General features: G+C 45.2%; 20 non-coding genes across 20 annotated transcripts; 9 read left to right on the top strand and 11 right to left on the bottom strand.

The window, feature by feature from the left end:
• Positions 1 to 13,117: 13,117 nt before the first annotated feature.
• TRNAE-UUC (transfer RNA glutamic acid (anticodon UUC)) lies at positions 13,118 to 13,189 on the bottom strand. Its single transcript has one exon. It is a non-coding gene; the product is annotated as a tRNA-Glu (tRNA).
• An 88-nt stretch (positions 13,190 to 13,277) lies between these two features.
• TRNAM-CAU (transfer RNA methionine (anticodon CAU)) lies at positions 13,278 to 13,350 on the top strand. The gene has a single exon. It is a non-coding gene; the product is annotated as a tRNA-Met (tRNA).
• Positions 13,351 to 14,946: 1,596 nt separating this feature from the next.
• On the top strand, positions 14,947 to 15,019 carry TRNAM-CAU (transfer RNA methionine (anticodon CAU)). The gene has a single exon. It is a non-coding gene; the product is annotated as a tRNA-Met (tRNA).
• A 302-nt stretch (positions 15,020 to 15,321) lies between these two features.
• TRNAE-CUC (transfer RNA glutamic acid (anticodon CUC)) lies at positions 15,322 to 15,393 on the bottom strand. The gene has a single exon. It is a non-coding gene; the product is annotated as a tRNA-Glu (tRNA).
• Positions 15,394 to 16,468: 1,075 nt separating this feature from the next.
• Positions 16,469 to 16,540, bottom strand: TRNAE-UUC (transfer RNA glutamic acid (anticodon UUC)). Its single transcript has one exon. It is a non-coding gene; the product is annotated as a tRNA-Glu (tRNA).
• Positions 16,541 to 16,628: 88 nt separating this feature from the next.
• On the top strand, positions 16,629 to 16,701 carry TRNAM-CAU (transfer RNA methionine (anticodon CAU)). Its single transcript has one exon. It is a non-coding gene; the product is annotated as a tRNA-Met (tRNA).
• Positions 16,702 to 18,142: 1,441 nt separating this feature from the next.
• On the bottom strand, positions 18,143 to 18,214 carry TRNAE-UUC (transfer RNA glutamic acid (anticodon UUC)). Its single transcript has one exon. It is a non-coding gene; the product is annotated as a tRNA-Glu (tRNA).
• An 88-nt stretch (positions 18,215 to 18,302) lies between these two features.
• TRNAM-CAU (transfer RNA methionine (anticodon CAU)) lies at positions 18,303 to 18,379 on the top strand. The gene has a single exon. It is a non-coding gene; the product is annotated as a tRNA-Met (tRNA).
• Positions 18,380 to 19,817: 1,438 nt separating this feature from the next.
• TRNAE-UUC (transfer RNA glutamic acid (anticodon UUC)) lies at positions 19,818 to 19,889 on the bottom strand. The gene has a single exon. It is a non-coding gene; the product is annotated as a tRNA-Glu (tRNA).
• An 88-nt stretch (positions 19,890 to 19,977) lies between these two features.
• On the top strand, positions 19,978 to 20,050 carry TRNAM-CAU (transfer RNA methionine (anticodon CAU)). The gene has a single exon. It is a non-coding gene; the product is annotated as a tRNA-Met (tRNA).
• A 1,441-nt stretch (positions 20,051 to 21,491) lies between these two features.
• TRNAE-UUC (transfer RNA glutamic acid (anticodon UUC)) lies at positions 21,492 to 21,563 on the bottom strand. Its single transcript has one exon. It is a non-coding gene; the product is annotated as a tRNA-Glu (tRNA).
• An 88-nt stretch (positions 21,564 to 21,651) lies between these two features.
• Positions 21,652 to 21,728, top strand: TRNAM-CAU (transfer RNA methionine (anticodon CAU)). Its single transcript has one exon. It is a non-coding gene; the product is annotated as a tRNA-Met (tRNA).
• A 1,438-nt stretch (positions 21,729 to 23,166) lies between these two features.
• On the bottom strand, positions 23,167 to 23,238 carry TRNAE-UUC (transfer RNA glutamic acid (anticodon UUC)). Its single transcript has one exon. It is a non-coding gene; the product is annotated as a tRNA-Glu (tRNA).
• An 88-nt stretch (positions 23,239 to 23,326) lies between these two features.
• TRNAM-CAU (transfer RNA methionine (anticodon CAU)) lies at positions 23,327 to 23,399 on the top strand. The gene has a single exon. It is a non-coding gene; the product is annotated as a tRNA-Met (tRNA).
• A 302-nt stretch (positions 23,400 to 23,701) lies between these two features.
• On the bottom strand, positions 23,702 to 23,773 carry TRNAE-CUC (transfer RNA glutamic acid (anticodon CUC)). Its single transcript has one exon. It is a non-coding gene; the product is annotated as a tRNA-Glu (tRNA).
• Positions 23,774 to 24,988: 1,215 nt separating this feature from the next.
• On the top strand, positions 24,989 to 25,061 carry TRNAM-CAU (transfer RNA methionine (anticodon CAU)). The gene has a single exon. It is a non-coding gene; the product is annotated as a tRNA-Met (tRNA).
• A 302-nt stretch (positions 25,062 to 25,363) lies between these two features.
• On the bottom strand, positions 25,364 to 25,435 carry TRNAE-CUC (transfer RNA glutamic acid (anticodon CUC)). The gene has a single exon. It is a non-coding gene; the product is annotated as a tRNA-Glu (tRNA).
• A 1,066-nt stretch (positions 25,436 to 26,501) lies between these two features.
• On the bottom strand, positions 26,502 to 26,573 carry TRNAE-UUC (transfer RNA glutamic acid (anticodon UUC)). The gene has a single exon. It is a non-coding gene; the product is annotated as a tRNA-Glu (tRNA).
• Positions 26,574 to 26,661: 88 nt separating this feature from the next.
• Positions 26,662 to 26,734, top strand: TRNAM-CAU (transfer RNA methionine (anticodon CAU)). Its single transcript has one exon. It is a non-coding gene; the product is annotated as a tRNA-Met (tRNA).
• Positions 26,735 to 27,036: 302 nt separating this feature from the next.
• Positions 27,037 to 27,108, bottom strand: TRNAE-CUC (transfer RNA glutamic acid (anticodon CUC)). The gene has a single exon. It is a non-coding gene; the product is annotated as a tRNA-Glu (tRNA).
• Between the last annotated feature and the right edge of the window lie 252 nt (positions 27,109 to 27,360).

The following is a 27,360-nucleotide window of genomic DNA, read 5'->3' on the forward strand; positions in this document are numbered from 1 at the left end:
TGACTCCTCTGGTGATTCTGAGCCTACGGGTATCCTTAAGGATGGAGTGATTTTGTCTGCTGTCTCCCCAGATTTGCGACGTGCTTTGCAGGAGTTTCAGACTGATAGACCTGTTCGTTGTCCGTCTGGGAGATTGTTTGTTCCAGATGAGTGGACCAGTAGAGTCATCTCAGAGGTTCATTCTTCTGTGTTGGCGGGCCACCCTGGAATTTTTGGTACCAGAGATTTGGTGGCCAGGTCCTTCTGGTGGCCTTCCCTGTCTCGGGATGTGCGTACCTTTGTACAGTCTTGTGATGTTTGCGCTCGGGCCAAGTCTTGCTGTTCTCGGGCTAGTGGATTGTTGTTGTCCTTGCCTATTCCGAAGAGGCCGTGGACGCACATTTCTATGGACTTTATCTCGGATCTCCCGGTTTCTCAGAAAATGTCCGTCATTTGGGTGGTGTGTGACCGTTTTTCTAAGATGGTTCATTTGGTACCCTTGCCCAAATTGCCTTCTTCATCGGAGTTGGTTCCTTTATTTTTTCATAATGTGGTTCGCTTACATGGTATCCCGGAAAACATCGTGTCTGACAGAGGATCTCAATTTGTGTCTAGGTTCTGGCGAGCGTTCTGTGCCAGGATGGGCATTGATTTGTCTTTTTCATCTGCGTTCCATCCTCAGACTAATGGCCAGACGGAGCGAACTAAGCAGACTTTGGAGACTTATTTGAGGTGTTTTGTGTCTGCTGATCAGGATGATTGGGTCGCCTTTTTGCCGTTGGCAGAGTTTGCCCTCAATAATCGGGCCAGTTCTGCTACTCTGGTTTCTCCTTTCTTTTGCAATTCTGGGTTTCACCCTCGTTTTTCATCTGGTCAGGTGGAATCTTCGGATTGTCCTGGAGTGGATTCTGTGGTGGATAGACTGCACCGGATTTGGAGTCATGTGGTGGACAATTTGAAGTTGTCTCAGGAGAAGACTCAGCAGTTTGCTAATCGTCATCGTCGTGTGGGTCATCATCTCCGTGTTGGAGATTTGGTGTGGTTGTCTTCTCGTTTTGTCCCTATGAAGGTCTCTTCTCCTAAGTTCAAACCTCGGTTCATAGGTCCTTATAAGATTTTGGAGATTCTTAATCCTGTATCTTTTCGTTTGGACCTTCCAGCATCTTTCACCATTCATAATGTCTTCCATAGGTCGTTGTTGCGGAGGTACGAGGTACCGGATGTTCCTTCTGTTGAGCCTCCTGCTCCTGTGCTGGTGGAGGGTGAATTGGAGTATGTTGTGGAGAAGATTTTGGACTCTCGCATTTCCAGACGGAGACTTCAATATCTGGTTAAATGGAAGGGATACGGTCAGGAGGATAATTCTTGGGTGACTGCCTCTGATGTTCATGCCTCTGATTTGGTTCGCGCCTTTCATAGGGTGCATCCAGATCGCCCTGGTGGTTCTCATGAGGGTTCGGTGCCCCCTCCTTAAGGGGGGGGTACTGTTGTGAATTCTGTTTTTGGGCTCCCTCTGGTGGCTACTGGTGGTACTGGTTGACTTTTGTCTTGTGTTTTCAGTGCACCTGTTTTCATCAGGAAATTGGGAGTTTCCTATTTAGTCTGGCTTCTCAGTCACTCTAGCGCCGGCAATCAATGTTATCAGAGCACCTCTGTTGCTTGCTACCTGCTCCAAGTCTGCAATTCAGCTAAGTTGAATCTTTGGCATTTTTTGTGTTTGTTTTGTCCAGCATGCATTTATATTCCTCGTGCTGCTGGAAGCTCTAGTGATCTGAAATTACTACTCCGGTGTCATGAGTTGATAACGGAGTTAAGGTAGTTTCAGGATGGCTGCTTAGGGTTTTGAGGTAACCGCGAAGTCCTCTTTTGTATTTTCAGCTATCTAGTCAGAGGGCCTCACTTTGCTGAATCTATATTCATACTGCGTTTGTGTTTTCCTCTTACCTAACCGTTATTACATGTGGGGGGCTACTATAACTTTTGGGGTTTCCCTGGAGGCAAGCCAGGTCTGTGTATTCCTCTTCTAGGGGTAGTTAGATCTCCGGCTGGCGCGAGGTGTCTAGGGATAAAACGCAGGCACACCCCCTGGCTACTTTTATTTGCGTGTTAGGTTCAGCATCGCGGTTACCTGAGATACCATCTTCCTAGAGCTAGTCCGTTTTTTGCCCGTGTCCCTGCCATTGGGAATCATGACAGCCCATGAATCTCAGCCACAAAGTGTCTTCTCATTTATTCACACTGCGGGGCTGGGATTCATGGCCTTGCGCAGTACATATGTTCGCCTCTCACACTCGGGTCCTTACACCTGCTTCAGAGTGTGTGGCGTCAGCTGATCCCTTATCGCATGCCACGGCCATGAAGCCGCATAGTCTGAAGAAGGCGGAAGGAGATGAGTGACAGCCTGGCGAAGATATGCACTGCTCATGCCCGTCAATCACACCCTCGCAGTCAAAATAAATAAGACACCGAGGGGCATTGTGTCGGGCAGGGCGGCCGCAGAGGCGCAGCCAGCCAAACAATGATGTGAGAAGACGGGCAGCGCTACCAAGGGGGGTGCAGCGTGTCATTACAAAGGAAAGTCACACCTGAGGGACGTTTTAATGGTCTCAGGGGACACATTTTAGACGTGTTCAGTTCCACGTGTGCAAGGAGAATAAGTTTATGAGCCACCTTGCACAAATGCAGCATGACTGCTGTACAAGGTGGCTGTAATACATACAAACGCCTGGGGGGGACAGGTTCCCTTCAATTTCAGTTCTTGTGTCTGCGTCGCTTTTGCAGGACACGTTGCCAGCTACACAGCAGGGGAACAGCTGGCGTTGCTGAACCCCACTGACACATTGGTGAGGTGTTTTTCTCTGTGCAGCCAGCACTTTCCGGTGCCAACTGGCGGTGTTAGAGCCCAGGGTCAGCAGGAGGAGTAGAGGGAGCATAGTGTAGGCCGAAGCCTGCACTGGCGGCAGCTTTGTGTCTGCGTGGCTTTTGCAGGACACATTGCCAGCTACACAGCAGGGGAACAGCTGGCGGTGCTGAACCCCACTGACACATTGGCGGGTGTTTTTCTCTGTGCAGCTAGCACTTTCGGGCGCAAACTGGCGGTGTTAGAGCCCAGGGTCAGCAGGAAGAGCAGAGTGTAGGCCGAAGCCTGCACTGGAGTAAGTTGAAAGGGAACCTTTAACCCCCCCCAAGGCGTTTGTAGGTGAAGGAGCCATCTTGTACAGCACTAATGCTGAAAAAGCTAAACTTAGCTCTTTTAATTATGGTCCTTGCAAACGCTGAACTTGACACTTATGAAATGTGTTTCCTCACACCGTTAAACCGTCCGGTAGGTGGAACTTTCATTTGTCATGTGACGCAGCACAGCCTGACCTGGTGTCAGGCTGGCTGCGCCTGTGCGGCCGTGCTGGCCAAGATCCCGCCTCGCTGTGTCATCTAATGTAATCACTCTGCGGACCTGTGATCCATGGGCATGAGCAGTGCATATCCTCGCCTCTCACTCCCCTCCCTACGGCTTCTTCAGACTGTGCGGCGTCACGGCCGTGGCATGCTATTAGGGATCAGCTGACGGCGCACGGTCTGAATAAGGCGTAGGGAGATGAGTGAGAGGCGGAGGTTAAGATATGCACTGCGCATGTCCATGGATCACAGGCCCGCAGTGGGATTAAATCAGAAGACACTACGAGGCGGGATCTCGTCCAGCGCAGCCGCACAGGCGCAGCCAGCCTCACACCAAATAATGTCAGAAGACGGGCAGCGCTAAGTGTGCATGGCCAAGGGCTAACATAACAGCGCAGGCTCCGGGACAGATTCAAACAACGCTGAGGAGGCGGCGCACGGCGCCAAGGGGGTAAGAATGACGGCTGTGCTGCGTCACATGACAAATGAAAGTTCCACCTACCGGACGGTTTAACGGTGTGAGGGGACACATTTCATAAGTGTTAGGTTCAGCATGTGCAAGGAGCACCACGAAAAGAGGCACTCTTTCCTTTTGCATCATTACTGCTGCACAAGGTGGCTCTTTCAGTAACAAATGCCTGGGGGGGACAGGTTCCCTTAAATTTAAGTTGTTGTGCCTGCATGGCGGTCGCATGACACGTTGCCATATACACAGCAGGGGAGCAGCAGGCATTACTGAACCCCACTAACACATTGGCGAGGTGTTTGGCTCTGTGCGGACAGCACTTCCAGGCAACAACGAGCGGTGTTGGAGCCCAGGGACAGAAGGAGGAGGAGGTGGAGGAGAGAGGAGGGATTGCCACACACACAGCTGGGGAACAGCTGACGTTACTGAACCCCAATAACAGAGGAGCGACTGTTGACTGTGCGGACAGCACTTCCAGGCAACAACTAGCGGTGTTGGAGCCCAAGGACAGAAGGAGGAGGAGGTGGAGGAGAGAGGAGGGATTGCCACACACACAGCTGGGGAACAGCTGATGTTACTGAACCCCAATAACAGAGGAGTGACTGTTGACTGTGCGGACAGCACTTCCAGGCAACAACTAGCGGTGTTGGAGCCCAGGAACAGAAGGAGGAGGAGGTGGAGGAGAGAGGAGGGATTGCCACACACACAGCTGGGGAACAGCTGACGTTACTGAACCCCAATAACAGAGGAGCGACTGTTGACTGTGCGGACAGCACTTCCAGGCAACAACTAGCGGTGTTGGAGCCCAGGGACAGAAGGAGGAGGAGGTGGAGGAGAGAGGAGGGATTGCCACACACACAGCTGGGGAACAGCTGATGTTACTGAACCCCAATAACAGAGGAGCGACTGTTGACTGTGCGGACAGCACTTCCAGGCAACAACTAGCGGTGTTGGAGCCCAGGGACAGAAGGAGGAGGAGGTGGAGGAGAGAGGAGGGATTGCCACACACACAGCTGGGGAACAGCTGACGTTACTGAACCCCAATAACAGAGGAGCGACTGTTGACTGTGCGGACAGCACTTCCAGGCAACAACTAGCGGTGTTGGAGCCCAGGGACAGAAGGAGGAGGAGGTGGAGGAGAGAGGAGGGATTGCCACACACACAGCTGGGGAACAGCTGACGTTACTGAACCCCAATAACAGAGGAGCGACTGTTGACTGTGCGGACAGCACTTCCAGGCAACAACTAGCGGTGTTGGAGCCCAGGGACAGCAGGAGGAGCAGATAGGAGGTATTGCAGCACACACAGCAGGAGAGCAGCTGACGTTACTGAACCCCAATAACACGGCAGCAAGTGTTGACTGTGCAGACAGCACTTCCAGGCACCAACTAGTGGTGTTGGAGCCCAGGGACAGCAGGAGGAGCAGAGGAACACAGTGTAGGCCGAAGCCTGATTGGAGAAAGTCGAAAGGAACCTTTTACCCCCCCCCAAGGCGTTTGTAGCTGAAAGAGCCAGCTTGTGCAGCACAAAGGATGCAAAAGGAAAAGGTGGCTCTTTTCATTATGCTCCTTGCAAACACAGAACTAAACACTTATAAAATGTGTCCCCTGATACCGTGAGACCGTCGCGGAGGTGGGACTTTCCTTCGTAATATGACGCAGCACAGCCGTCATTCCTACCCCCTTGGCGCCATGCCCCGGCTCCTCAGCGTTGTTTAATTCCGTCCCGGAGCCTGCGCTGTTATGTTATCCCTTGGCCAGGCACACTTAGCGCTGCCCATCTTCTGACATCATTTGGTGTCAGTCTGGCTGCGCCTGTGCGTCCGCGCTGGCCGAGATCCCGCCTCGCAGTGTCGTCTAATGTAATCCCACCGCGGGCCTGGGATCCATGGCCATGCGCAGTGCATATCCACGCCTCTCACTCCCCTCCCTCCGGCTTCTTCAGACTGTGCGGTGTCACAGCCATGGCATGCTATTAGGGATCAGCTGACGGCGCACAGTCTGAAGAAGGCGAAGGGAGATGAGTGAGAGGCGGAGGTGAAGATATGCACTGCGCATGCCCATGGATCCCAGGCCCGCAGTGTGATTAAATCAGAAGACACTGCGAGGCGGGATCTCGGCCAGCGCGGACGCACAGGCGCAGTCAGGTTGACACCAAATGATGTCAGAAGAGGGGCAGCGCTAAGTGTGCCTGGCCAAGGGATAACATAACAGCACAGGCTTCGGGACAGAATCAAACAACGCTGAGGAGCCGGCGCACGGCGCCAAGGGGGTAGGAATGACGGCTGTGCTGCGTCACATTACGAAGGAAAGTCCCACCTACGGGACGGTTTTACGGTATCAGTGGACTCATTTTATAAGTGTTAAGTTCTGCGTGTGCAAGGAGCTAAACAAAAATAGCTACCTTTTCCTTGTGCAGCATTACTGCTGCACAAGGTGGCTCTTTCAGTAACAAACGCCTGGGGGGGGACAGGTTCCCTTACATTTCAGTTGTTGTGTCAGCGTGGCGGTCGCAGGACACATTGCCGGCTACACAGCTGGGGATCAGCTGACATTACTGACACCCAATAATACTGGGTCGTATGTTTTGACTGTGCAGACGGCACTTCTAAGCCTCAACTGGCGATGTTGGAGCCCAGGAATTAAAGTTCAGGTGGTAGAAAGATGAACACAACAGGAGACCTGGATACTGTAGACAGTCACCTAATTATTTAATCAGGAAGAGGAGTGGCAAATTCCTGCGAGATCCAGGCCTGGTTCATTTTCAGGAAAGTAAGCCGGTCAACGTTATCGGAGGATAGTCGCATGCGACGGTCAGTTAGTACACCACCTGCAGCACTAAAGACGCGTTCCGATAATACACTAGCCGCAGGGCAAGCCAGGACCTCCAATGCATACTGGCTTAGCTTTGGCCATGTTTCCAGCTTTGAGACCCAAAACGTGAAAGGGGAAGAGCCGTCTGGGAGTACAGCAAGAGGGCAAGACATGTAGTCTGTCACCATCTGACGGAACCGTTGCCTCCTGCTGACTGGAGCCGTCTGTGATGGTGTAGACTTTTGTGGCGGGCACACAAAAGTGTGCCACAGTTGGGCCATACTGGTCTTGCCTTGGGCAGAGGCACTGCTTCTGCTCCCTCTTTGTGCAGAGCCTCCTCCACTGCCTTGACGCACTGAGCTGCTTTGTAATGCACTAGCAGCACTTCTCTCAGTTGGACTGGAGAAGATGATGGAATTCACCAGTGTGTCTTGGAACTCCCGCATTTTTCGCTCCCGGTTCAACGGTGTGATGAGGCTTTCTACGTTGTCCCGGTAGCGAGGATCGAGGAGGGTGAACACCCAATAATCAGCCATGTTGAGAATGTGGGCGATGCGGTGGTCGTTTCTCAGGCACTGCAGCATGTAATCCACCATGTGCTGCAGACTGCCAACTGGCCAAGAAACGCTGTCCCCTGCTTGAGGCGTGATCTCTGCCCGCTCGTCATCACCCCACCCTCGCTGTACACACTGACTACTGGACAATTGTGTAACTCCCTCCTCTGGACGGATGTCTTCCTCCTCCATTGACTCCTCCTCATCCTCCTCACAAAGTGTCCCCTGCCTACGCATTTGTGAGGAACCACGTGGCGCTGACTTTCCAGAAGATGATGGAAATGGTGAATCCTCATCCTCCACCTCTTCCACAACATCATCCCTTAGTGCTTGCAGTGATTTTTCAAGCAGGCAGATAAGGGGGACAGTCATGCTGACTAGTGCATCATCTGCACTCGCCATCCGCGTGGAATAATCGAAGGGACGCAAAACCTGGCAGACGTCCTTCATAGTGGCCCACTCTGTGGTTGTGAAGTCTGAACGGCACGGAGTGCGACTTCTTTGTGCCTGATGCAGCTGGTACTCCATTACTGCTTGCTGCTGCTCACACAACCGCTCCAACATATGTAACGTGGAATTCCACCTGGTAGGTAGGTCACATATGATGCGATGTTCCGGAAGGCGGAATCGGCGCTGCAGAGACGCAATGCGCGATTCTGCCATGCTGGAATGCCGCAAGTGAGCACACTCTAGGCGGGCCTTGTGCAGCAGTGCATCAAGATCCGGATAGTCCCTCAAAAAACTCTGCACGACCAAATTGAGCACATGTGCCAGACATGGGATGTGAGTTAGGTTGCCGAGGCACAGAGCTGCCACCAGATTTCGGCCATTATCACACACTACCATGCCTGGCTGGAGATTCGCTGCCACAAACCACACATCGCTCTCCTGCTTGATGGCATTCCAGAGCTCCTGCGCTGTGTGGCTTCGATTCCCCAAAGAAATTAATTTCAAGATGGCCTGTTGACATTTGGCCACGGCTGTGCTCATGTCGGTCGTAACAGGTAAACGTTCACGGGTCCATGTGGAGGTGGACTGTGACGGCTCCTGCAGCGACGATTCTGAGGAACTTTTGCAAGAGGAGGAGTCAATGCGTACAGACTGGATTCCTGCAATCCTGGGAGTGGGCAGGACACGTCCTGCGCCACTCGCACGATCTGTACCCGGCTCAACAACATTAACCCAATGGGCAGTGAGGGAAAGGTATCGCCCCTGTCCATGTTGACTGGTCCACGCATCGGTGGTGAGGTGGACCTTGCTACTGACGGCGTTCAGTAGCGCGTGTTTTATGTGTCCCTCCACATGCTTGTGCAGGGCAGGGATGGCTTGCCTGCTGAAATAAAAGCGGCTGGGCACATTGTACTGTGGGACTGCCAATGACATCAAGTCACGAAAGCTGTCAGTCTCCACCAGCCTGAATGACAGCATTTCCAGTGACAGAAGTTTGGCAATGCCTGCAGTCAGAGCCTGTGCTCGTGGGTGGTTTGCCGAGCAAGGCCACCTTTTCTCCCATGCCTGTACTACCAATGGCTGTAGACTGGCCTGGGAGTGTGAGGATAACTGGGAACGTGGTGCTGCGGGTGGAATTACAGTGGGTCTCTGGACAACAGTGCCAGAGGTTCTTCCACGGTGATCCTGGGAGGAAACCGAACCAGCTGCGTGTGAGCTGGAGGAAGAGGCAACACGAGCTGAAGAGGTGGTAGCTGCCGCTGTTGGTTGGCCTAGCTCTTCAGTGTGTTTTTGTAACTCCGCCGCGTGCCTGTTCCGCACATGTTTCCACATGTTGGAGGTGTTGAGGTTGCTGACATTTCTCCCTCTTTTGACTTTGTGATGACACACCTTACATTTGACATAGCAAATGTCATCTGCAACTGTGTCAAAAAAGGACCAGGCACTGCAAGTCTTGGGAGCGCCCTTTTTGGCTTTTGGAAGAGACACGCTCCTAATGGGTGCCGAAGTGGAGGCTACAGGATCCGCAGTCTTCCCCCTCCCTCTCCCTCTTTGGCCCATTCGGGGAATCTCTTCCTCAGAGCTGCTCCCACCACCTTCCTGTCCCTCACGCCAAGAAGGGTCAAGGACCTCATCATCTACACTACCCTCTGCCACCAACTGCTCCTCCTGGGTAGTCTCAGCAGCAGAGCACGCACCAGAAAGTGGCACCTGAGTGTCATCAGCGGATGCGTCCTGCGATGTAGTGACCGGAGGCACTGGCCCACCCGCCTCTTCAGACTCAGAGAGAAAAAGCTGTTGGGCATCACTGCACACTGCCTCTTCTTCCATTTCTCCTATGCTGCTTGGCTGGCCCCCTGTTTCCAAGCCAAGAGATTCAGAGAACAGAAGTAGAGATGGCTCCTGTCCTGGGCTCTCTGTCTGCCTGGGCAATTTGGCAGGTGGTGAAGAGACAGATGGGTGCTCTCCAGTGCTCTGTGTATGAGAGGATGTGGCACGAATTGAAGTTGATGCGTTAGCTGCCATCCATCCGACAACGGCTTCAATTTGGTCTTCACGCAGCAGCGATGTAGTGCGCTCTACGACAAAGCTGCGCCTGAAAGACTGTTCCCTGCTGAAACTGGGTGATGATGAGTCACCGGTGCCCGCAGCAGGCACAGAATCCCCACGTCCTCTCCCTGCTCTGCGCCCACGCCCACGTGCCTTACTCCCTGCCTTCTTCATCTTGGTTGACTGATAAAGATAAGCAGAAAAGTACTAATGGCTTATTGTGCTTATTCCTGAACAGCTCCTAACAGGTATAAGAAACACTAATTTTATAAAGTGTGGACTAGACTTTAATATGAGCTAATGTGGCAACTGTAAAGTAGTGTGTTTGGTGAACTTTATAATTTATTTATTTTGTGGGGGCTGAACTGACAACAGGGAGAGCTGCAGTCACACGGAGACCATGCAGACAGCCGTAAACGGCGCTGCAAGGCCCAAAAACACTCCTCTACGATATCCTATGTAGTGTTTTTCCACAATTTAGCTGGATACGGGTGGAAAGACACTAATAGGATTTTTTTTTAAAAATGTACAGCAGCCTGCACTACTTAAAGAAAAGGAAAATGGATTTTACGGTATGACGCAGTGACGCACCCTGAGCTGGATACAACCGGCTATGGCTGCACACAGACTACAGGGCGAGCTGCAGTCACACGGAGACCGTGCAGACAGCCGTAAACGGCGCTGCAAGGCCCAAAAACACTCCTCTACGTTATCCTATGTAGTGTTTTTCCACAATTTAGCTGGATACGGGTGGAAAGACACTAATAGGAATTTTTTGAAAAAATGTGCAGCAGCCTGCACTACTTAAAGAAAAGGAAAATGGATTTTACGGTATGACGCAGTGACACACCCTGAGCTGGATACAACAGGCTATGGCTGCACACAGACTACAGGGCAAGCTGCAGTCACACGGAGACCGTGCAGACAGCCGTAAACGGCGCTGCAAGGCCCAAAAACATTCCTCTACGTTATCCTATGTAGTGTTTTTCCACAATTTAGCTGGATACGGGTGGAAAGACACTAATAGGAATTTTTTGAAAAAATGTGCAGCAGCCTGCACTACTTAAAGAAAAGGAAAATGGATTTTACGGTATGACGCAGTGACGCACCCTGAGCTGGATACAACCGGCTATGGCTGCACACAGACTACAGGGCGAGCTGCAGTCACACAGAGACCGTGCAGACAGCTGTAAACGGCGCTGCAAGGCCCAAAAACACTCCTCTACGTTATCCTATCTAGTGTTTTTCCACAATTTAGCTGGATATGGGTGGAAAGACACTAATAGGAATTTTTTGAAAAAATGTGCAGCAGCCTGCACTACTTGAAAAAAAAAAAAGAAAATAGAACAGTATGAGGCAGTGAACCACCCTCCCTGAACTGAATACAACCAGCTATGGCCTATGGCTGCACACAGACTAGAGAGTGGGCTGCACACACACACACACACACACACACACAGAGACCTTGCAGATCACTGTGAAAACAGTGCTGCAAGGCAAAAGCAAGGTGATTAGTAGGTGAACACAGCGGTTGCTAAATTAGCCTTGGAGAAGAACAATGAAGCAAATCGCTATCTCAACTGGCCCTCAGTCAGCACACAGCGTCCTGTCACTAACTGAATTCACAGCAGAGTGAGCGCAAAATGGCGCCAGCGACTTTTAAACTGCAGCATGACATCATTTCAGCAGCCAATCACAGCCTTGCCAGTAGATACATGCCCACCATGCTGAACAGGATGTGCCCACACTCAGAATCATTCCTCATTGGCTGAATTCATGCAGTTTGAATCCTGGGAACTTTCGATTCCGGTATCCGATATGGATCGGATCTCGGTATCGGAATTCCGATACCGCAAGTATCGGCCGATACCCGATACTTGCGGTATCGGAATGCTCAACACTATTGGTAATCTGAAGAATATGAGTTTATTCCTCACACGTGGTACTACTCCCTCCTTTTCTCAAGAGATTTTACCAGCTCAGAACTTTCCCATTAATTTCTGAAACGTTTCCGATTGGAAAGGAAGTAGGAGCCCTAACGACAGACAGAACACATGGATTGTTGAGTCCCTTAACACTTTGGAGTAAAAAGGTGTAGTTGAGAATGAGTTAAGCTATGAAACAAAATTAAATCTTGTGCAAAAGTTCAGAATAAATGACAAATACCCTGGTGTTTAGCATTTTTTACTGCAAAGGGCAAATTCTATCTGAAATACTTTTATCTGCAAAACACATTTCGGTCTTTGAATGTTGGCAGTAGTACAGAAAAAAGTGCATTCCCATACTGGGAGTCGAACCTGGTACGCCTGGGTGAAAACCAGGAATCCTAACCGCTAGACCATATGGGAAATGATGCATATCAAAATCAGTGACAATCTAAAAAAAGAAGTTTACTACTTGGCACAAGAAACTTCTGTAGTTCAGTTTTCGCAACTTGCCTCGTTAACACAGTAGGAAGCAAATCAGTCTCATAAGCTGAAGGTTGAACGTTTGATGCTTAGAAGAGGCACTGGCCCCTTGTCTTTTCAATCAATTCTGTCTCCATCGTGGTTAGAGAGCCACTGATTTTTCCCATTTAGTACCAAAACATAACCGATTGCAGCAAGGAGGAGAGCTCTAATGACAGACAGGGAAAAAAGGGTTCCTGAGTCCCTTAAAACCTAGGAGCTAAATAAGAGAAATAAGAATGGTTTGAGATTTGACCTCCAATGGTATGTGGTGCAAATAAATATCCAAAAACTCTGGTAGTCGACATTTTTGCTGCATAGAGCAGCTCAAACCTAAACTGATTTCATCTACAAGGTACGTGGCAGCTTTCGAATGTGCGTACATGTACCAAAGGAGGGTCACTCCCATAGCAGGAATTGAACCAGTCAACCAGGGATACTAGGTCCTTTTCCACATGGGGCAAGCTTTACACTATCCAACAAGACTGGTTTAAGGGGAAAAAAAAAGAGTTTTTTGCTTTGATTGAATAACTTTTACATCACTAAAGCTAAAACTTGCCACATGAACACCATAATTAGCATATCAGTTGGTAATCTGAAGAATATGAGTTTATTCCTCACACGTGGTACTACTCCCTCCTTTTCTCAAGAGATTTTGTTACCAACTCAGAACTTTCTCTTTAATTTCTGAAACGTTTCCGATTGGAAAGGAAGTAGGAGCCCTAACGACAGACAGAACACATGGATTGTTGAGTGCCTTAACACTTTGGAGTAAAAAAGTGTAGTTGAGAATGAGTTAAGCTATGAAACAAAATTAAATCTTGTGCAAAAGGTCAGAATAAATGACAAATACCCTGGTGTTTAGCATTTTTGACTGCAAAGTGCAAATTCTATCTGAAATACTTTTACCTGCAAAACACATTTCGGTCTTTGAATGTTGGCAGTAGTACAGAAAAAAGTGCATTCCCATACCAGGAGACGAACCTGGGCCACCTGGGTGAAAACCAGGAATCCTAACCGCTAGACCATATGGGAATAGATACCTTCAAACTCATTGACAATATGAAAAAAATAAGTTTTGTGCCTTGCACAAGAAATGTCTGCAGATTAGCACGTGTGTCTTGCCTCGTTAGCGCAGTAGGTAGTGCGTCAGTCTCATAATCTGAAGGTTGTGAGTTCGATCTTCACACGGGGCAGAATATTTCTCTTTTCTTAAGAGATCTTGTCCCCAACTTAGAACTTTCCCTTTCAGTTCTAAAACAATTCTGATAGTTAAGGAATTGTGAACCCAAATGACAGATAGTACACATGGGCTGTTGAGTCTCTTAACACTTTTGGTGTAAAAAGAAGTAGTTGGGAATGGTTTGAGCTATGAAAAGTCACAGGGAGCTGGTGTTCAGCATTTTTGACGCTTAAATCCAAATTGTACCTGAAATACTTTGGTCCGAAAACAACGTGTCAGTCCTTGAATTTTGGCGGTAGTACAGAAAAGGGTACTTTCCCGTACCGGGAGACGAACCTGGGCCCCCTGGGTGAAAACAAGGAATCCTAACCACTAGACCATATGGGAAATGATGCATATCAGAATCAGTGACAATCTAAAAAAAAAGAAGTTTACTACTTGGCACAAGAAACTTCTGCAGTTCAGTTTTCGCAACTTGCCTTGTTAACACAGTAGGAAGCAAATCAGTCTCATAAGCTGAAGGTTGAACGTTTGATGGTCAGAAGAGGCACTGGCCCCTTGTTTTTTCAATCAATTCTGTCTCCATCGTGGCTAGAGAGCCACCGATTTTTCCCATTCAGTACCAAAACATAACCGATTGCAGCAAGGAGGAGAGCTCTAATGACAGACAGGGAAAAAAGGGTTGCTGAGTCCCTTAAAACCTAGGAGTTAAATAAGAGAAATAAGAATGGTTTGAGATTTGACCTCCAATGGTATGTGGTGCAAATAAATATCCAAAAACTCTGGTGGTCGACATTTTTGCTGCATAGAGCAGCTCAAACCTAAACTGATTCCATCTACAAGGTACGTGGCAGCTTTCGAATGTGCGTACATGTACCAAAGGAGGGTCACTCCCATAGCAGGAATAGAACCAGTAAACCAGGGATACTAGGTCCTTTTCCACATGGGTAAAGCTTTACACTATCCAACAAAACAGTTACAAAAAAAAAAAAGAAGTTTTATGCTTTGATTGAATAAATTTTACATCACTAAAGCTAAAACTTGCCACATGAACACCATAATTAGCATATCAGTTGGTAATCTGAAGAATATGATTTTATTCCTCACACGTGGTAATACTCCCTCCTTTTCTCAAGAGATTTTGTTACCAACTCAGAACTTTCCCATTAATTTCTGAAACGTTTCCGATTGGAAAGGAAGTAGGAGCCCTAACGACAGACAGAACACATGGATTGTTGAGTCCCTTAACACTTTGGAGTAAAAAGGTGTAGTTGAGAATGAGTTAAGCTATGAAACAAAATTAAATCTTGTGCAAAAGGTCAGAATGAATGACAAATACCCTGGTGTTTAGCATTTTTGACTGCATTGTGCAAATTCTATCTGAAATACTTTTATCTGCAAAACACATTTCGGTCTTTGAGTGTTGGCAGTAGTACAGAAAAAAGTGCATTCCCATACCTGGAGTCGCACCCGGGCCACCTGGGTGAAAACCAGGAATCCTAACCGCTAGACCATATGGGAATATATACCTTCAAACTCATTGACAATATGAAAAAAATAACTTTCGTGCCTTGCACAAGAAATGTCTGCAGATTAGCATGTGCGTCTTGCCTCGTTAGCGCAGTAGGTAGCGCGTCAGTCTCATAATCTGAAGGTCGTGAGTTCGATCCTCACACGGGGCAGCATATTCCTCTTTTCTTAAGAGATCTTGTCCCCAACTTAGAACTTTCCCTTTCAGTTCTAAAACAGTTCTGATAGTTAAGGAATTGTGAACCCAAATGACAGATAGTAGACATGGGTTGTTGAGTCTCTTAACACTTTTGGTGTAAAAAGAGGTAGTTGGGAATGGTTTGAGCTATGAAAAGTCACAGGGAGCTGGTGTTCAGCATTTTTGACGCTTAAATCCAAATTGTACCTGAAATACTTTGGTCCGAAAACAACGTGTCAGTCTTTGAAAGTTGGCGGTAGTACAGAAAAGGGTACTTTCCCATACCGGGAGTCGAACTCAGGCCACCTGGGTGAGAACCAGGAATCCTAACCGCTAGACCATATGGGAAATGATGCATATCAGAATCAGTGACAATCTAAAAAAAAGAAGTTTACTACTTGGCACAAGAAACTTCTGCAGTTCAGTTTTCGCAACTTGCCTCGTTAACACAGTAGGAAGCAAATCAGTCTCATAAGCTGAAGGTTGAACGTTTGATGGTCAAAAGAGGCACTGGCCCCTTGTTTTTTCAATCAATTCTGTCTCCATCGTGGCTAGAGAGCCACCAATTTTTCCCATTCAGTACCAAAACATAACCGATTGCAGCAAGGAGAAGAGCTCTAATGACAGACAGGGAAAAAAGGGTTGCTGAGTCCCTTAAAACCTAGGAGTTAAATAAGAGAAATAAGAATGGTTTGAGATTTGACCTCCAATGGTATGTGGTGCAAATAAATATCCAAAAACTCTGGTGGTCGACATTTTTGCTGCATAGAGCAGCTCAAACCTAAACTGATTCCATCTACAAGGTACGTGGCAGCTTTCGAATGTGCGTACATGTACCAAAGGAGGGTCACTCCCATAGCAGGAATTGAACCAGTAAACCAGGGATACTAGGTCCTTTTCCACATGGGTAAAGCTTTACACTATCCAACAAAACAGTTTTTTAAAAAAAGAAAAAAAAAAAAAGAAGAAGTTTTATGCTTTGATTGAATAACTTTTACATCACTAAAGCTAAAACTTGCCACATGAACACCATAATTAGCATATCAGTTGGTAATCTGAAGAATATGATTTTATTCCTCACACGTGGTAATACTCCCTCCTTTTCTCAAGAGATTTTGTTACCAACTCAGAACTTTCCCATTAATTTCTGAAACGTTTCCGATTGGAAAGGAAGTAGGAGCCCTAACGACAGACAGAACACATGGATTGTTGAGTCCCTTAACACTTTGGAGTAAAAAGGTGTAGTTGAGAATGAGTTAAGCTATGAAACAAAATTAAATCTTGTGCAAAAGGTCAGAATGAATGACAAATACCCTGGTGTTTAGCATTTTTGACTGCATTGTGCAAATTCTATCTGAAATACTTTTATCTGCAAAACACATTTCGGTCTTTGAATGTTGGCAGTAGTACAGAAAAAAGTGCATTCCCATACCGGGAGTCGAACCCGGGCCGCCTGGGTGAAAACCAGGAATCCTAACCGCTAGACCATATGGGAATAGATACCTTCAAACTCATTGACAATATGAAAAAAATAAGTTTCGTGCCTTGCACAAGAAATGTCTGCAGATTAGCATGTGTGTCTTGCCTCGTTAGCGCAGTAGGTAGCGCGTCAGTCTCATAATCTGAAGGTCGTGAGTTCGATCCTCACACGGGGCAGCATATTCCTCTTTTCTTAAGAGATCTTGTCCCCAACTTAGAACTTTCCCTTTCAGTTCTAAAACAATTCTGATAGTTAAGGAATTGTGAACCCAAATGACAGATAGTACACATGGGTTGTTGAGTCTCTTAACACTTTTGGTGTAAAAAGAGGTAGTTGGGAATGGTTTGAGCTATGAAAAGTCACAGGGAGCTGGTGTTCAGCATTTTTGACGCTTAAATCCAAATTGTACCTGAAATACTTTGGTCCGAAAACAACATGTCAGTCTTTGAAAGTTGGCGGTAGTACAGAAAATGGTACTTTCCCATACTGGGAGTCGAACCTGGGCCGCCTGGGTGAGAACCAGGAATCCTAACCGCTAGACCATATGGGAAATGATGCATATCAGAATCAGTGACAATCTAAAAAAAAGAAGTTTACTACTTGGCACAAGAAACTTCTGCAGTTCAGTTTTCGCAACTTGCCTCGTTAACACAGTAGGAAGCAAATCAGTCTCATAAGCTGAAGGTTGAACGTTTGATGGTCAGAAGAGGCACTGGCCCCTTGTTTTTTCAATCAATTCTGTCTCCATCGTGGCTAGAGAGCCACCGAATTTTCCCATTCAGTACCAAAACATAACCGATTGCAGCAAGGAGGAGAGCTCTAATGACAGACAGGGAAAAAAGGGTTGCTGAGTCCCTTAAAACCTAGGAGTTAAATAAGAGAAATAAGAATGGTTTGAGATTTGACCTCCAATGGTATGTGGTGCAAATAAATATCCAAAAACTCTGGTGGTTGACATTTTTGCTGCATAGAGCAGCTCAAACCTAAACTGATTCCATCTACAAGGTACGTGGCAGCTTTCGAATGTGCGTACATGTACCAAAGGAGGGTCACTCCCATAGCAGGAATTGAACCAGTAAACCAGGGATACTAGGTCCTTTTCCACATGGGTAAAGCTTTACACTATCCAACAAAACAGTTTAAAAAAAAAAAAAAAAAAAGAAGTTTTATGCTTTGATTGAATAACTTTTACATCACTAAAGCTAAAACTTACCACATGAACACCATAATTAGCATATCAGTTGGTAATCTGAAGAATATGATTTTATTCCTCACACGTGGTAATACTCCCACCTTTTCTGAAGAGATTTTGTTACCAACTCAGAACTTTCCCATTAATTTCTGAAACGTTTCCGATTGGAAAGGAAGTAGGAGCCCTAACGACAGACAGAACACATGGATTGTTGAGTCCCTTAACACTTTGGAGTAAAAAGGTGTAGTTGAGAATGAGTTAAGCTATGAAACAAAATTAAATCTTGTGCAAAAGGTCAGAATGAATGACAAATACCCTGGTGTTTAGCATTTTTGACTGCATTGTGCAAATTCTATCTGAAATACTTTTATCTGCAAAACACATTTCGGTCTTTGAATGTTGGCAGTAGTACAGAAAAAAGTGCATTCCCATACCGGGAGTCGAACCCGGGCCGCCTGGGTGAAAACCAGGAATCCTAACCGCTAGACCATATGGGAATAGATACCTTCAAACTCATTGACAATATGAAAAAAATAAGTTTCGTGCCTTGCACAAGAAATGTCTGCAGATTAGCATGTGTGTCTTGCCTCGTTAGCGCAGTAGGTAGCACGTCAGTCTCATAATCTGAAGGTCGTGAGTTCGATCCTCACACGGGAAGGTCAGATTCCTCTTTTCTTAAGAGATCTTGTCCCCAACTTAGAACTTTCCCTTTCAGTTCTAAAACAATTCTGATAGTTAAGGAATTGTGAACCCAAATGACAGATAGTACACATGGGTTGTTGAGTCTCTTAACACTTTTGGTGTAAAAAGAGGTAGTTGGGAATGGTTTGAGCTATGAAAAGTCACAGGGAGCTGGTGTTCAGCATTTTTGACGCTTAAATCCAAATTGTACCTGAAATACTTTGGTCCGAAAACAACATGTCAGTCTTTGAAAGTTGGCGGTAGTACAGAAAAGGGTACTTTCCCATACTGGGAGTCGAACCTGGGCCGCCTGGGTGAGAACCAGGAATCCGAACCACTAGACCATATGGGAAATGATGCATATCAGAATCAGTGACAATCTAAAAAAAAGAAGTTTACTACTTGGCACAAGAAACTTCTGCAGTTCAGTTTTCGCAACTTGCCTCGTTAACACAGTAGGAAGCAAATCAGTCTCATAAGCTGAAGGTTGAACGTTTGATGGTCAGAAGAGGCACTGGCCCCTTGTTTTTTCAATCAATTCTGTCTCCATCGTGGCTAGAGAGCCACCGATTTTTCCCATTCAGTACCAAAACATAACCGATTGCAGCAAGGAGGAGAGCTCTAATGACAGACAGGGAAAAAAGGGTTGCTGAGTCCCTTAAAACCTACGAGTTAAATAAGAGAAATAAGAATGGTTTGAGATTTGACCTCCAATGTTATGTGGTGCAAATAAATATCCAAAAACTCTGGTGGTTGACATTTTTGCTGCATAGAGCAGCTCAAACCTAAACTGATTCCATCTACAAAGTACGTGGCAGCTTTCGAATGTGCGTAAATGTACCAAAGGAGGGTCACTCCCATAGCAGGAATTGAACCAGTAAACCAGGGATACTAGGTCCTTTTCCACATGGGTAAAGCTTTACACTATCCAACAAAACAGATTAAAAAAAAAAAAAAAAAAAGAAGTTTTATGCTTTGATTGAATAACTTTTACATCACTAAAGCTAAAACTTGCCACATGAACACCATAATTAGCATATCAGTTGGTAATCTGAAGAATATGATTTTATTCCTCACACGTGGTAATACTCCCTACTTTTCTCAAGAGATTTTGTTACCAACTCAGAACTTTCCCATTAATTTCTGAAACGCTTCCGATTGGAAAGGAAGTAGGAGCCCTAACGACAGACAGAACACATGGATTGTTGAGTCCCTTAACACTTTGGAGTAAAAAGGTGTAGTTGAGAATGAGTTAAGCTATGAAACAAAATTAAATCTTGTGCAAAAGGTCAGAATGAATGACAAATACCCTGGTGTTTAGCATTTTTGACTGCATTGTGCAAATTCTATCTGAAATACTTTTATCTGCAAAACACATTTCGGTCTTTGAATGTTGGCAGTAGTACAGAAAAAAGAGCATTCCCATACCGGGAGTCGAACCCGGGCCGCCTGGGTGAAAACCAGGAATCCTAACCGCTAGACCATATGGGAATAGATACCTTCAAACTCATTGACAATATGAAAAAAATAAGTTTCGTGCCTTGCACAAGAAATGTCTGCAGATTAGCATGTGTGTCTTGCCTCGTTAGCGCAGTAGGTAGCGCGTCAGTCTCATAATCTGAAGGTCGTGAGTTCGATCCTCACACGGGGCAGCATATTCCTCTTTTCTTAAGAGATCTTGTCCCCAACTTAGAACTTTCCCTTTCAGTTCTAAAACAATTCTGATAGTTAAGGAATTGTGAACCCAAATGACAGATAGTACACATGGGTTGTTGAGTCTCTTAACACTTTTGGTGTAAAAAGAGGTAGTTGGGAATGGTTTGAGCTATGAAAAGTCACAGGGAGCTGGTGTTCAGCATTTTTGACGCTTAAATCCAAATTGTACCTGAAATACTTTGGTCCGAAAACAACATGTCAGTCTTTGAAAGTTGGCGGTAGTACAGAAAATGGTACTTTCCCATACTGGGAGTCGAACCTGGGCCGCCTGGGTGAGAACCAGGAATCCTAACCGCTAGACCATATGGGAAATGATGCATATCAGAATCAGTGACAATCTAAAAAAAAGAAGTTTACTACTTGGCACAAGAAACTTCTGCAGTTCAGTTTTCGCAACTTGCCTCGTTAACACAGTAGGAAGCAAATCAGTCTCATAAGCTGAAGGTTGAACGTTTGATGGTCAGAAGAGGCACTGGCCCCTTGTTTTTTCAATCAATTCTGTCTCCATCGTGGCTAGAGAGCCACCGAATTTTCCCATTCAGTACCAAAACATAACCGATTGCAGCAAGGAGGAGAGCTCTAATGACAGACAGGGAAAAAAGGGTTGCTGAGTCCCTTAAAACCTAGGAGTTAAATAAGAGAAATAAGAATGGTTTGAGATTTGACCTCCAATGGTATGTGGTGCAAATAAATATCCAAAAACTCTGGTGGTTGACATTTTTGCTGCATAGAGCAGCTCAAACCTAAACTGATTCCATCTACAAGGTACGTGGCAGCTTTCGAATGTGCGTACATGTACCAAAGGAGGGTCACTCCCATAGCAGGAATTGAACCAGTAAACCAGGGATACTAGGTCCTTTTCCACATGGGTAAAGCTTTACACTATCCAACAAAACAGTTTAAAAAAAAAAAAAAAAAAAGAAGTTTTATGCTTTGATTGAATAACTTTTACATCACTAAAGCTAAAACTTACCACATGAACACCATAATTAGCATATCAGTTGGTAATCTGAAGAATATGATTTTATTCCTCACACGTGGTAATACTCCCACCTTTTCTGAAGAGATTTTGTTACCAACTCAGAACTTTCCCATTAATTTCTGAAACGTTTCCGATTGGAAAGGAAGTAGGAGCCCTAACGACAGACAGAACACATGGATTGTTGAGTCCCTTAACACTTTGGAGTAAAAAGGTGTAGTTGAGAATGAGTTAAGCTATGAAACAAAATTAAATCTTGTGCAAAAGGTCAGAATGAATGACAAATACCCTGGTGTTTAGCATTTTTGACTGCATTGTGCAAATTCTATCTGAAATACTTTTATCTGCAAAACACATTTCGGTCTTTGAATGTTGGCAGTAGTACAGAAAAAAGTGCATTCCCATACCGGGAGTCGAACCCGGGCCGCCTGGGTGAAAACCAGGAATCCTAACCGCTAGACCATATGGGAATAGATACCTTCAAACTCATTGACAATATGAAAAAAATAAGTTTCGTGCCTTGCACAAGAAATGTCTGCAGATTAGCATGTGTGTCTTGCCTCGTTAGCGCAGTAGGTAGCACGTCAGTCTCATAATCTGAAGGTCGTGAGTTCGATCCTCACACGGGAAGGTCAGATTCCTCTTTTCTTAAGAGATCTTGTCCCCAACTTAGAACTTTCCCTTTCAGTTCTAAAACAATTCTGATAGTTAAGGAATTGTGAACCCAAATGACAGATAGTACACATGGGTTGTTGAGTCTCTTAACACTTTTGGTGTAAAAAGAGGTAGTTGGGAATGGTTTGAGCTATGAAAAGTCACAGGGAGCTGGTGTTCAGCATTTTTGACGCTTAAATCCAAATTGTACCTGAAATACTTTGGTCCGAAAACAACATGTCAGTCTTTGAAAGTTGGCGGTAGTACAGAAAAGGGTACTTTCCCATACTGGGAGTCGAACCTGGGCCGCCTGGGTGAGAACCAGGAATCCGAACCACTAGACCATATGGGAAATGATGCATATCAGAATCAGTGACAATCTAAAAAAAAGAAGTTTACTACTTGGCACAAGAAACTTCTGCAGTTCAGTTTTCGCAACTTGCCTCGTTAACACAGTAGGAAGCAAATCAGTCTCATAAGCTGAAGGTTGAACGTTTGATGGTCAGAAGAGGCACTGGCCCCTTGTTTTTTCAATCAATTCTGTCTCCATCGTGGCTAGAGAGCCACCGATTTTTCCCATTCAGTACCAAAACATAACCGATTGCAGCAAGGAGGAGAGCTCTAATGACAGACAGGGAAAAAAGGGTTGCTGAGTCCCTTAAAACCTACGAGTTAAATAAGAGAAATAAGAATGGTTTGAGATTTGACCTCCAATGTTATGTGGTGCAAATAAATATCCAAAAACTCTGGTGGTTGACATTTTTGCTGCATAGAGCAGCTCAAACCTAAACTGATTCCATCTACAAAGTACGTGGCAGCTTTCGAATGTGCGTAAATGTACCAAAGGAGGGTCACTCCCATAGCAGGAATTGAACCAGTAAACCAGGGATACTAGGTCCTTTTCCACATGGGTAAAGCTTTACACTATCCAACAAAACAGATTAAAAAAAAAAAAAAAAAAAGAAGTTTTATGCTTTGATTGAATAACTTTTACATCACTAAAGCTAAAACTTGCCACATGAACACCATAATTAGCATATCAGTTGGTAATCTGAAGAATATGATTTTATTCCTCACACGTGGTAATACTCCCTACTTTTCTCAAGAGATTTTGTTACCAACTCAGAACTTTCCCATTAATTTCTGAAACGCTTCCGATTGGAAAGGAAGTAGGAGCCCTAACGACAGACAGAACACATGGATTGTTGAGTCCCTTAACACTTTGGAGTAAAAAGGTGTAGTTGAGAATGAGTTAAGCTATGAAACAAAATTAAATCTTGTGCAAAAGGTCAGAATGAATGACAAATACCCTGGTGTTTAGCATTTTTGACTGCATTGTGCAAATTCTATCTGAAATACTTTTATCTGCAAAACACATTTCGGTCTTTGAATGTTGGCAGTAGTACAGAAAAAAGAGCATTCCCATACCGGGAGTCGAACCCGGGCCGCCTGGGTGAAAACCAGGAATCCTAACCGCTAGACCATATGGGAATAGATACTTTCAAACTCATTGACAATATGAAAAAAATAAGTTTCGTGCCTTGCACAAGAAATGTCTGCAGATTAGCATGTGTGTCTTGCCTCGTTAGCGCAGTAGGTAGCGCGTCAGTCTCATAATCTGAAGGTCGTGAGTTCGATCCTCACACGGGGCAACATATTCCTCTTTTCTTAAGAGATCTTGTCCCCAACTTAGAACTTTCCCTTTCAGTTCTAAAACAATTCTGATAGTTAAGGAATTGTGAACCCAAATGACAGATAGTACACATGGGTTGTTGAGTCTCTTAACACTTTTGGTGTAAAAAGAGGTAGTTGGGAATGGTTTGAGCTATGAAAAGTCACAGGGAGCTGGTGTTCAGCAGTTTTGACACTTAAATCCAAATTGTACCTGAAATACTTTGGTCCGAAAACAACGTGTCAGTCTTTGAAAGTTGGCGGTAGTACAGAAAAGGGTACTTTCCCATACTGGGAGTCGAACCCGGGCCGCCTGGGTGAGAACCAGGAATCCTAACCGCTAGACCATATGGGAAATGATGCATATCAGAATCAGTGACAATCTAAAAAAAAGAAGTTTACTACTTGGCACAAGAAACTTCTGCAGTTCAGTTTTCGCAACTTGCCTCGTTAACACAGTAGGAAGCAAATCAGTCTCATAAGCTGAAGGTTGAACGTTTGATGGTCAGAAGAGGCACTGGCCCCTTGTTTTTTCAATCAATTCTGTCTCCATCGTGGCTAGAGAGCCACCGATTTTTCCCATTCAGTACCAAAACATAACCGATTGCAGCAAGGAGGAGAGCTCTAATGACAGACAGGGAAAAAAGGGTTGCTGAGTCCCTTAAAACCTAGGAGTAAAATAAGAGAAATAAGAATGGTTTGAGATTTGACCTCCAATGGTATGTGGTGCAAATAAATATCCAAAAACTCTGGTGGTTGACATTTTTGCTGCATAGAGCAGCTCAAACCTAAACTGATTCCATCTACAAGGTACGTGGCAGCTTTCGAATGTGCGTACATGTACCAAAGGAGGGTCACTCCCATAGCAGGAATTGAACCAGTAAACCAGGGATACTAGGTCCTTTTCCACATGGGTAAAGCTTTACACTATCCAACAAAACAGTTTAAAAAAAAAAAAAAAAAAAGTTTTATGCTTTGATTGAATAACTTTTACATCACTAAAGCTAAAACTTACCACATGAACACCATAATTAGCATATCAGTTGGTAATCTGAAGAATATGATTTTATTCCTCACACGTGGTAATACTCCCTCCTTTTCTCAAGAGATTTTGTTACCAACTCAGAACTTTCCCATTAATTTCTGAAACGTTTCCGATTGGAAAGGAAGTAGGAGCCCTAACGACAGACAGAACACATGGATTGTTGAGTCCCTTAACACTTTGGAGTAAAAAGGTGTAGTTGAGAATGAGTTAAGCTATGAAACAAAATTAAATCTTGTGCAAAAGGTCAGAATGAATGACAAATACCCTGGTGTTTAGCATTTTTGACTGCATTGTGCAAATTCTATCTGAAATACTTTTATCTGCAAAACACATTTCGGTCTTTGAATGTTGGCAGTAGTACAGAAAAAAGTGCATTCCCATACCGGGAGTCGAACCCGGGCGAAAACCAGGAATCCTAACCGATAGACCATATGGGAATAGATACCTTCAAACTCATTGACAATATGAAAAAAATAAGTTTCGTGCCTTGCACAAGAAATGTCTGCAGATTAGCATGTGTGTCTTGCCTCGTTAGCGCAGTAGGTAGCGCGTCAGTCTCATAATCTGAAGGTCGTGAGTTCGATCCTCACACGGGGCAGCATATTCCTCTTTTCTTAAGAGATCTTGTCCCCAACTTAGAACTTTCCCTTTCAGTTCTAAAACAATTCTGATAGTTAAGGAATTGTGAACCCAAATGACAGATAGTACACATGGGTTGTTGAGTCTCTTAACACTTTTGGTGTAAAAAGAGGTAGTTGGGAATGGTTTGAGCTATGAAAAGTCACAGGGAGCTGGTGTTCAGCATTTTTGACGCTTAAATCCAAATTGTACCTGAAATACTTTGGTCCGAAAACAACATGTCAGTCTTTGAAAGTTGGCGGTAGTACAGAAAAGGGTACTTTCCCATACCGGGAGTCAAACCCGGGCCGCCTGGGTGAGAACCAGGAATCCTAACCGCTAGACCATATGGGAAATGATGCATATCAGAATCAGTGACAATCTAAAAAAAAGAAGTTTACTACTTGGCACAAGAAACTTCTGCTGTTCAGTTTTCGCAACTTGCCTCGTTAACACAGTAGGAAGCAAATCAGTCTCATAAGCTGAAGGTTGAACGTTTGATGGTCAGAAGAGGCACTGGCCCCTTGTTTTTTCAATCAATTCTGTCTCCATCGTGGCTAGAGAGCCACCGATTTTTCCCATTCAGTACCAAAACATAACCGATTGCAGCAAGGAGGAGAGCTCTAATGACAGACAGGGAAAAAAGTTTTGCTGAGTCCCTTAAAACCTAGGAGTTAAATAAGAGAAATAAGAATGGTTTGAGATTTGACCTCCAATGGTATGTGGTGCAAATAAATATCCAAAAACTCTGGTGGTTGACATTTTTGCTGCATAGAGCAGCTCAAACCTAAACTGATTCCATCTACAAGGTACGTGGCAGCTTTTGAATGTGCGTACATGTACCAAAGGAGGGTCACTCCCATAGCAGGAATTGAACCAGTAAACCAGGGATACTAGGTCCTTTTCCACATGGGTAAAGCTTTACACTATCCAACAAAACAGTTTAAAAAAAAAAAAAAAAAAGAAGTTTTATGCTTTGATTGAATAACTTTTACATCACTAAAGCTAAAACTTACCACATGAACACCATAATTAGCATATCAGTTGGTAATCTGAAGAATATGATTTTATTCCTCACACGTGGTAATACTCCCTCCTTTTCTCAAGAGATTTTGTTACCAACTCAGAACTTTCCCATTAATTTATGAAACGTTTCCGATTGGAAAGGAAGTAGGAGCCCTAACGACAGACAGAACACATGGATTGTTGAGTCCCTTAACACTTTGGAGTAAAAAGGTGTAGTTGAGAATGAGTTAAGCTATGAAACAAAATTAAATCTTGTGCAAAAGGTCAGAATGAATGACAAATACCCTGGTGTTTAGCATTTGTGACTGCATTGTGCAAATTCTATCTGAAATACTTTTATCTGCAAAACACATTTCGGTCTTTGAATGTTGGCAGTAGTACAGAAAAAAGTGCATTCCCATACTGGGAGTCGAACCCGGGCCGCCTGGGTGAAAACCAGGAATCCTAACCGCTAGACCATATGGGAATAGATACCTTCAAACTCATTGACAATATGAAAAAAATAAGTTTCGTGCCTTGCACAAGAAATGTCTGCAGATTAGCATGTGTGTCTTGCCTCGTTAGCGCAGTAGGTAGCGCGTCAGTCTCATAATCTGAAGGTCGTGTGTTCGATCCTCACACGGGGCAGCATATTCCTCTTTTCTTAAGAGATCTTGTCCCCAACTTAGAACTTTCCCTTTCAGTTCTAAAACAATTCTGATAGTTAAGGAATTGTGAACCCAAATGACAGATAGTACACATGGGTTGTTCAGTCTCTTAACACTTTTGGTGTAAAAAGAGGTAGTTGGGAATGGTTTGAGCTATGAAAAGTCACAGGGAGCTGGTGTTCAGCATTTTTGACGCTTAAATCCAAATTGTACCTGAAATACTTTGGTCCGAAAACAACGTGTCAGTCTTTGAAAGTTGGCGGTAGTACAGAAAAGGGTACTTTCCCATACCGGGAGTCGAACCCGGGCCGCCTGGGTGAGAACCAGGAATCCTAACCGCTAGACCATATGGGAAATGATGCATATCAGAATCAGTGACAATCTAAAAAAAAGAAGTTTACTACTTGGCACAAGAAACTTCTGCTGTTCAGTTTTCGCAACTTGCCTCGTTAACACAGTAGGAAGCAAATCAGTCTCATAAGCTGAAGGTTGAACGTTTGATGGTCAGAAGAGGCACTGGCCCCTTGTTTTTTCAATGAATTCTGTCTCCATCGTGGCTAGAGAGCCACCGATTTTTCCCATTCAGTACCAAAACATAACCGATTG

Source organism: Ranitomeya variabilis, chromosome 5 (genome assembly GCF_051348905.1).
Source record: "Ranitomeya variabilis isolate aRanVar5 chromosome 5, aRanVar5.hap1, whole genome shotgun sequence".
Classification (NCBI taxonomy): domain Eukaryota; kingdom Metazoa; phylum Chordata; class Amphibia; order Anura; family Dendrobatidae; genus Ranitomeya; species Ranitomeya variabilis.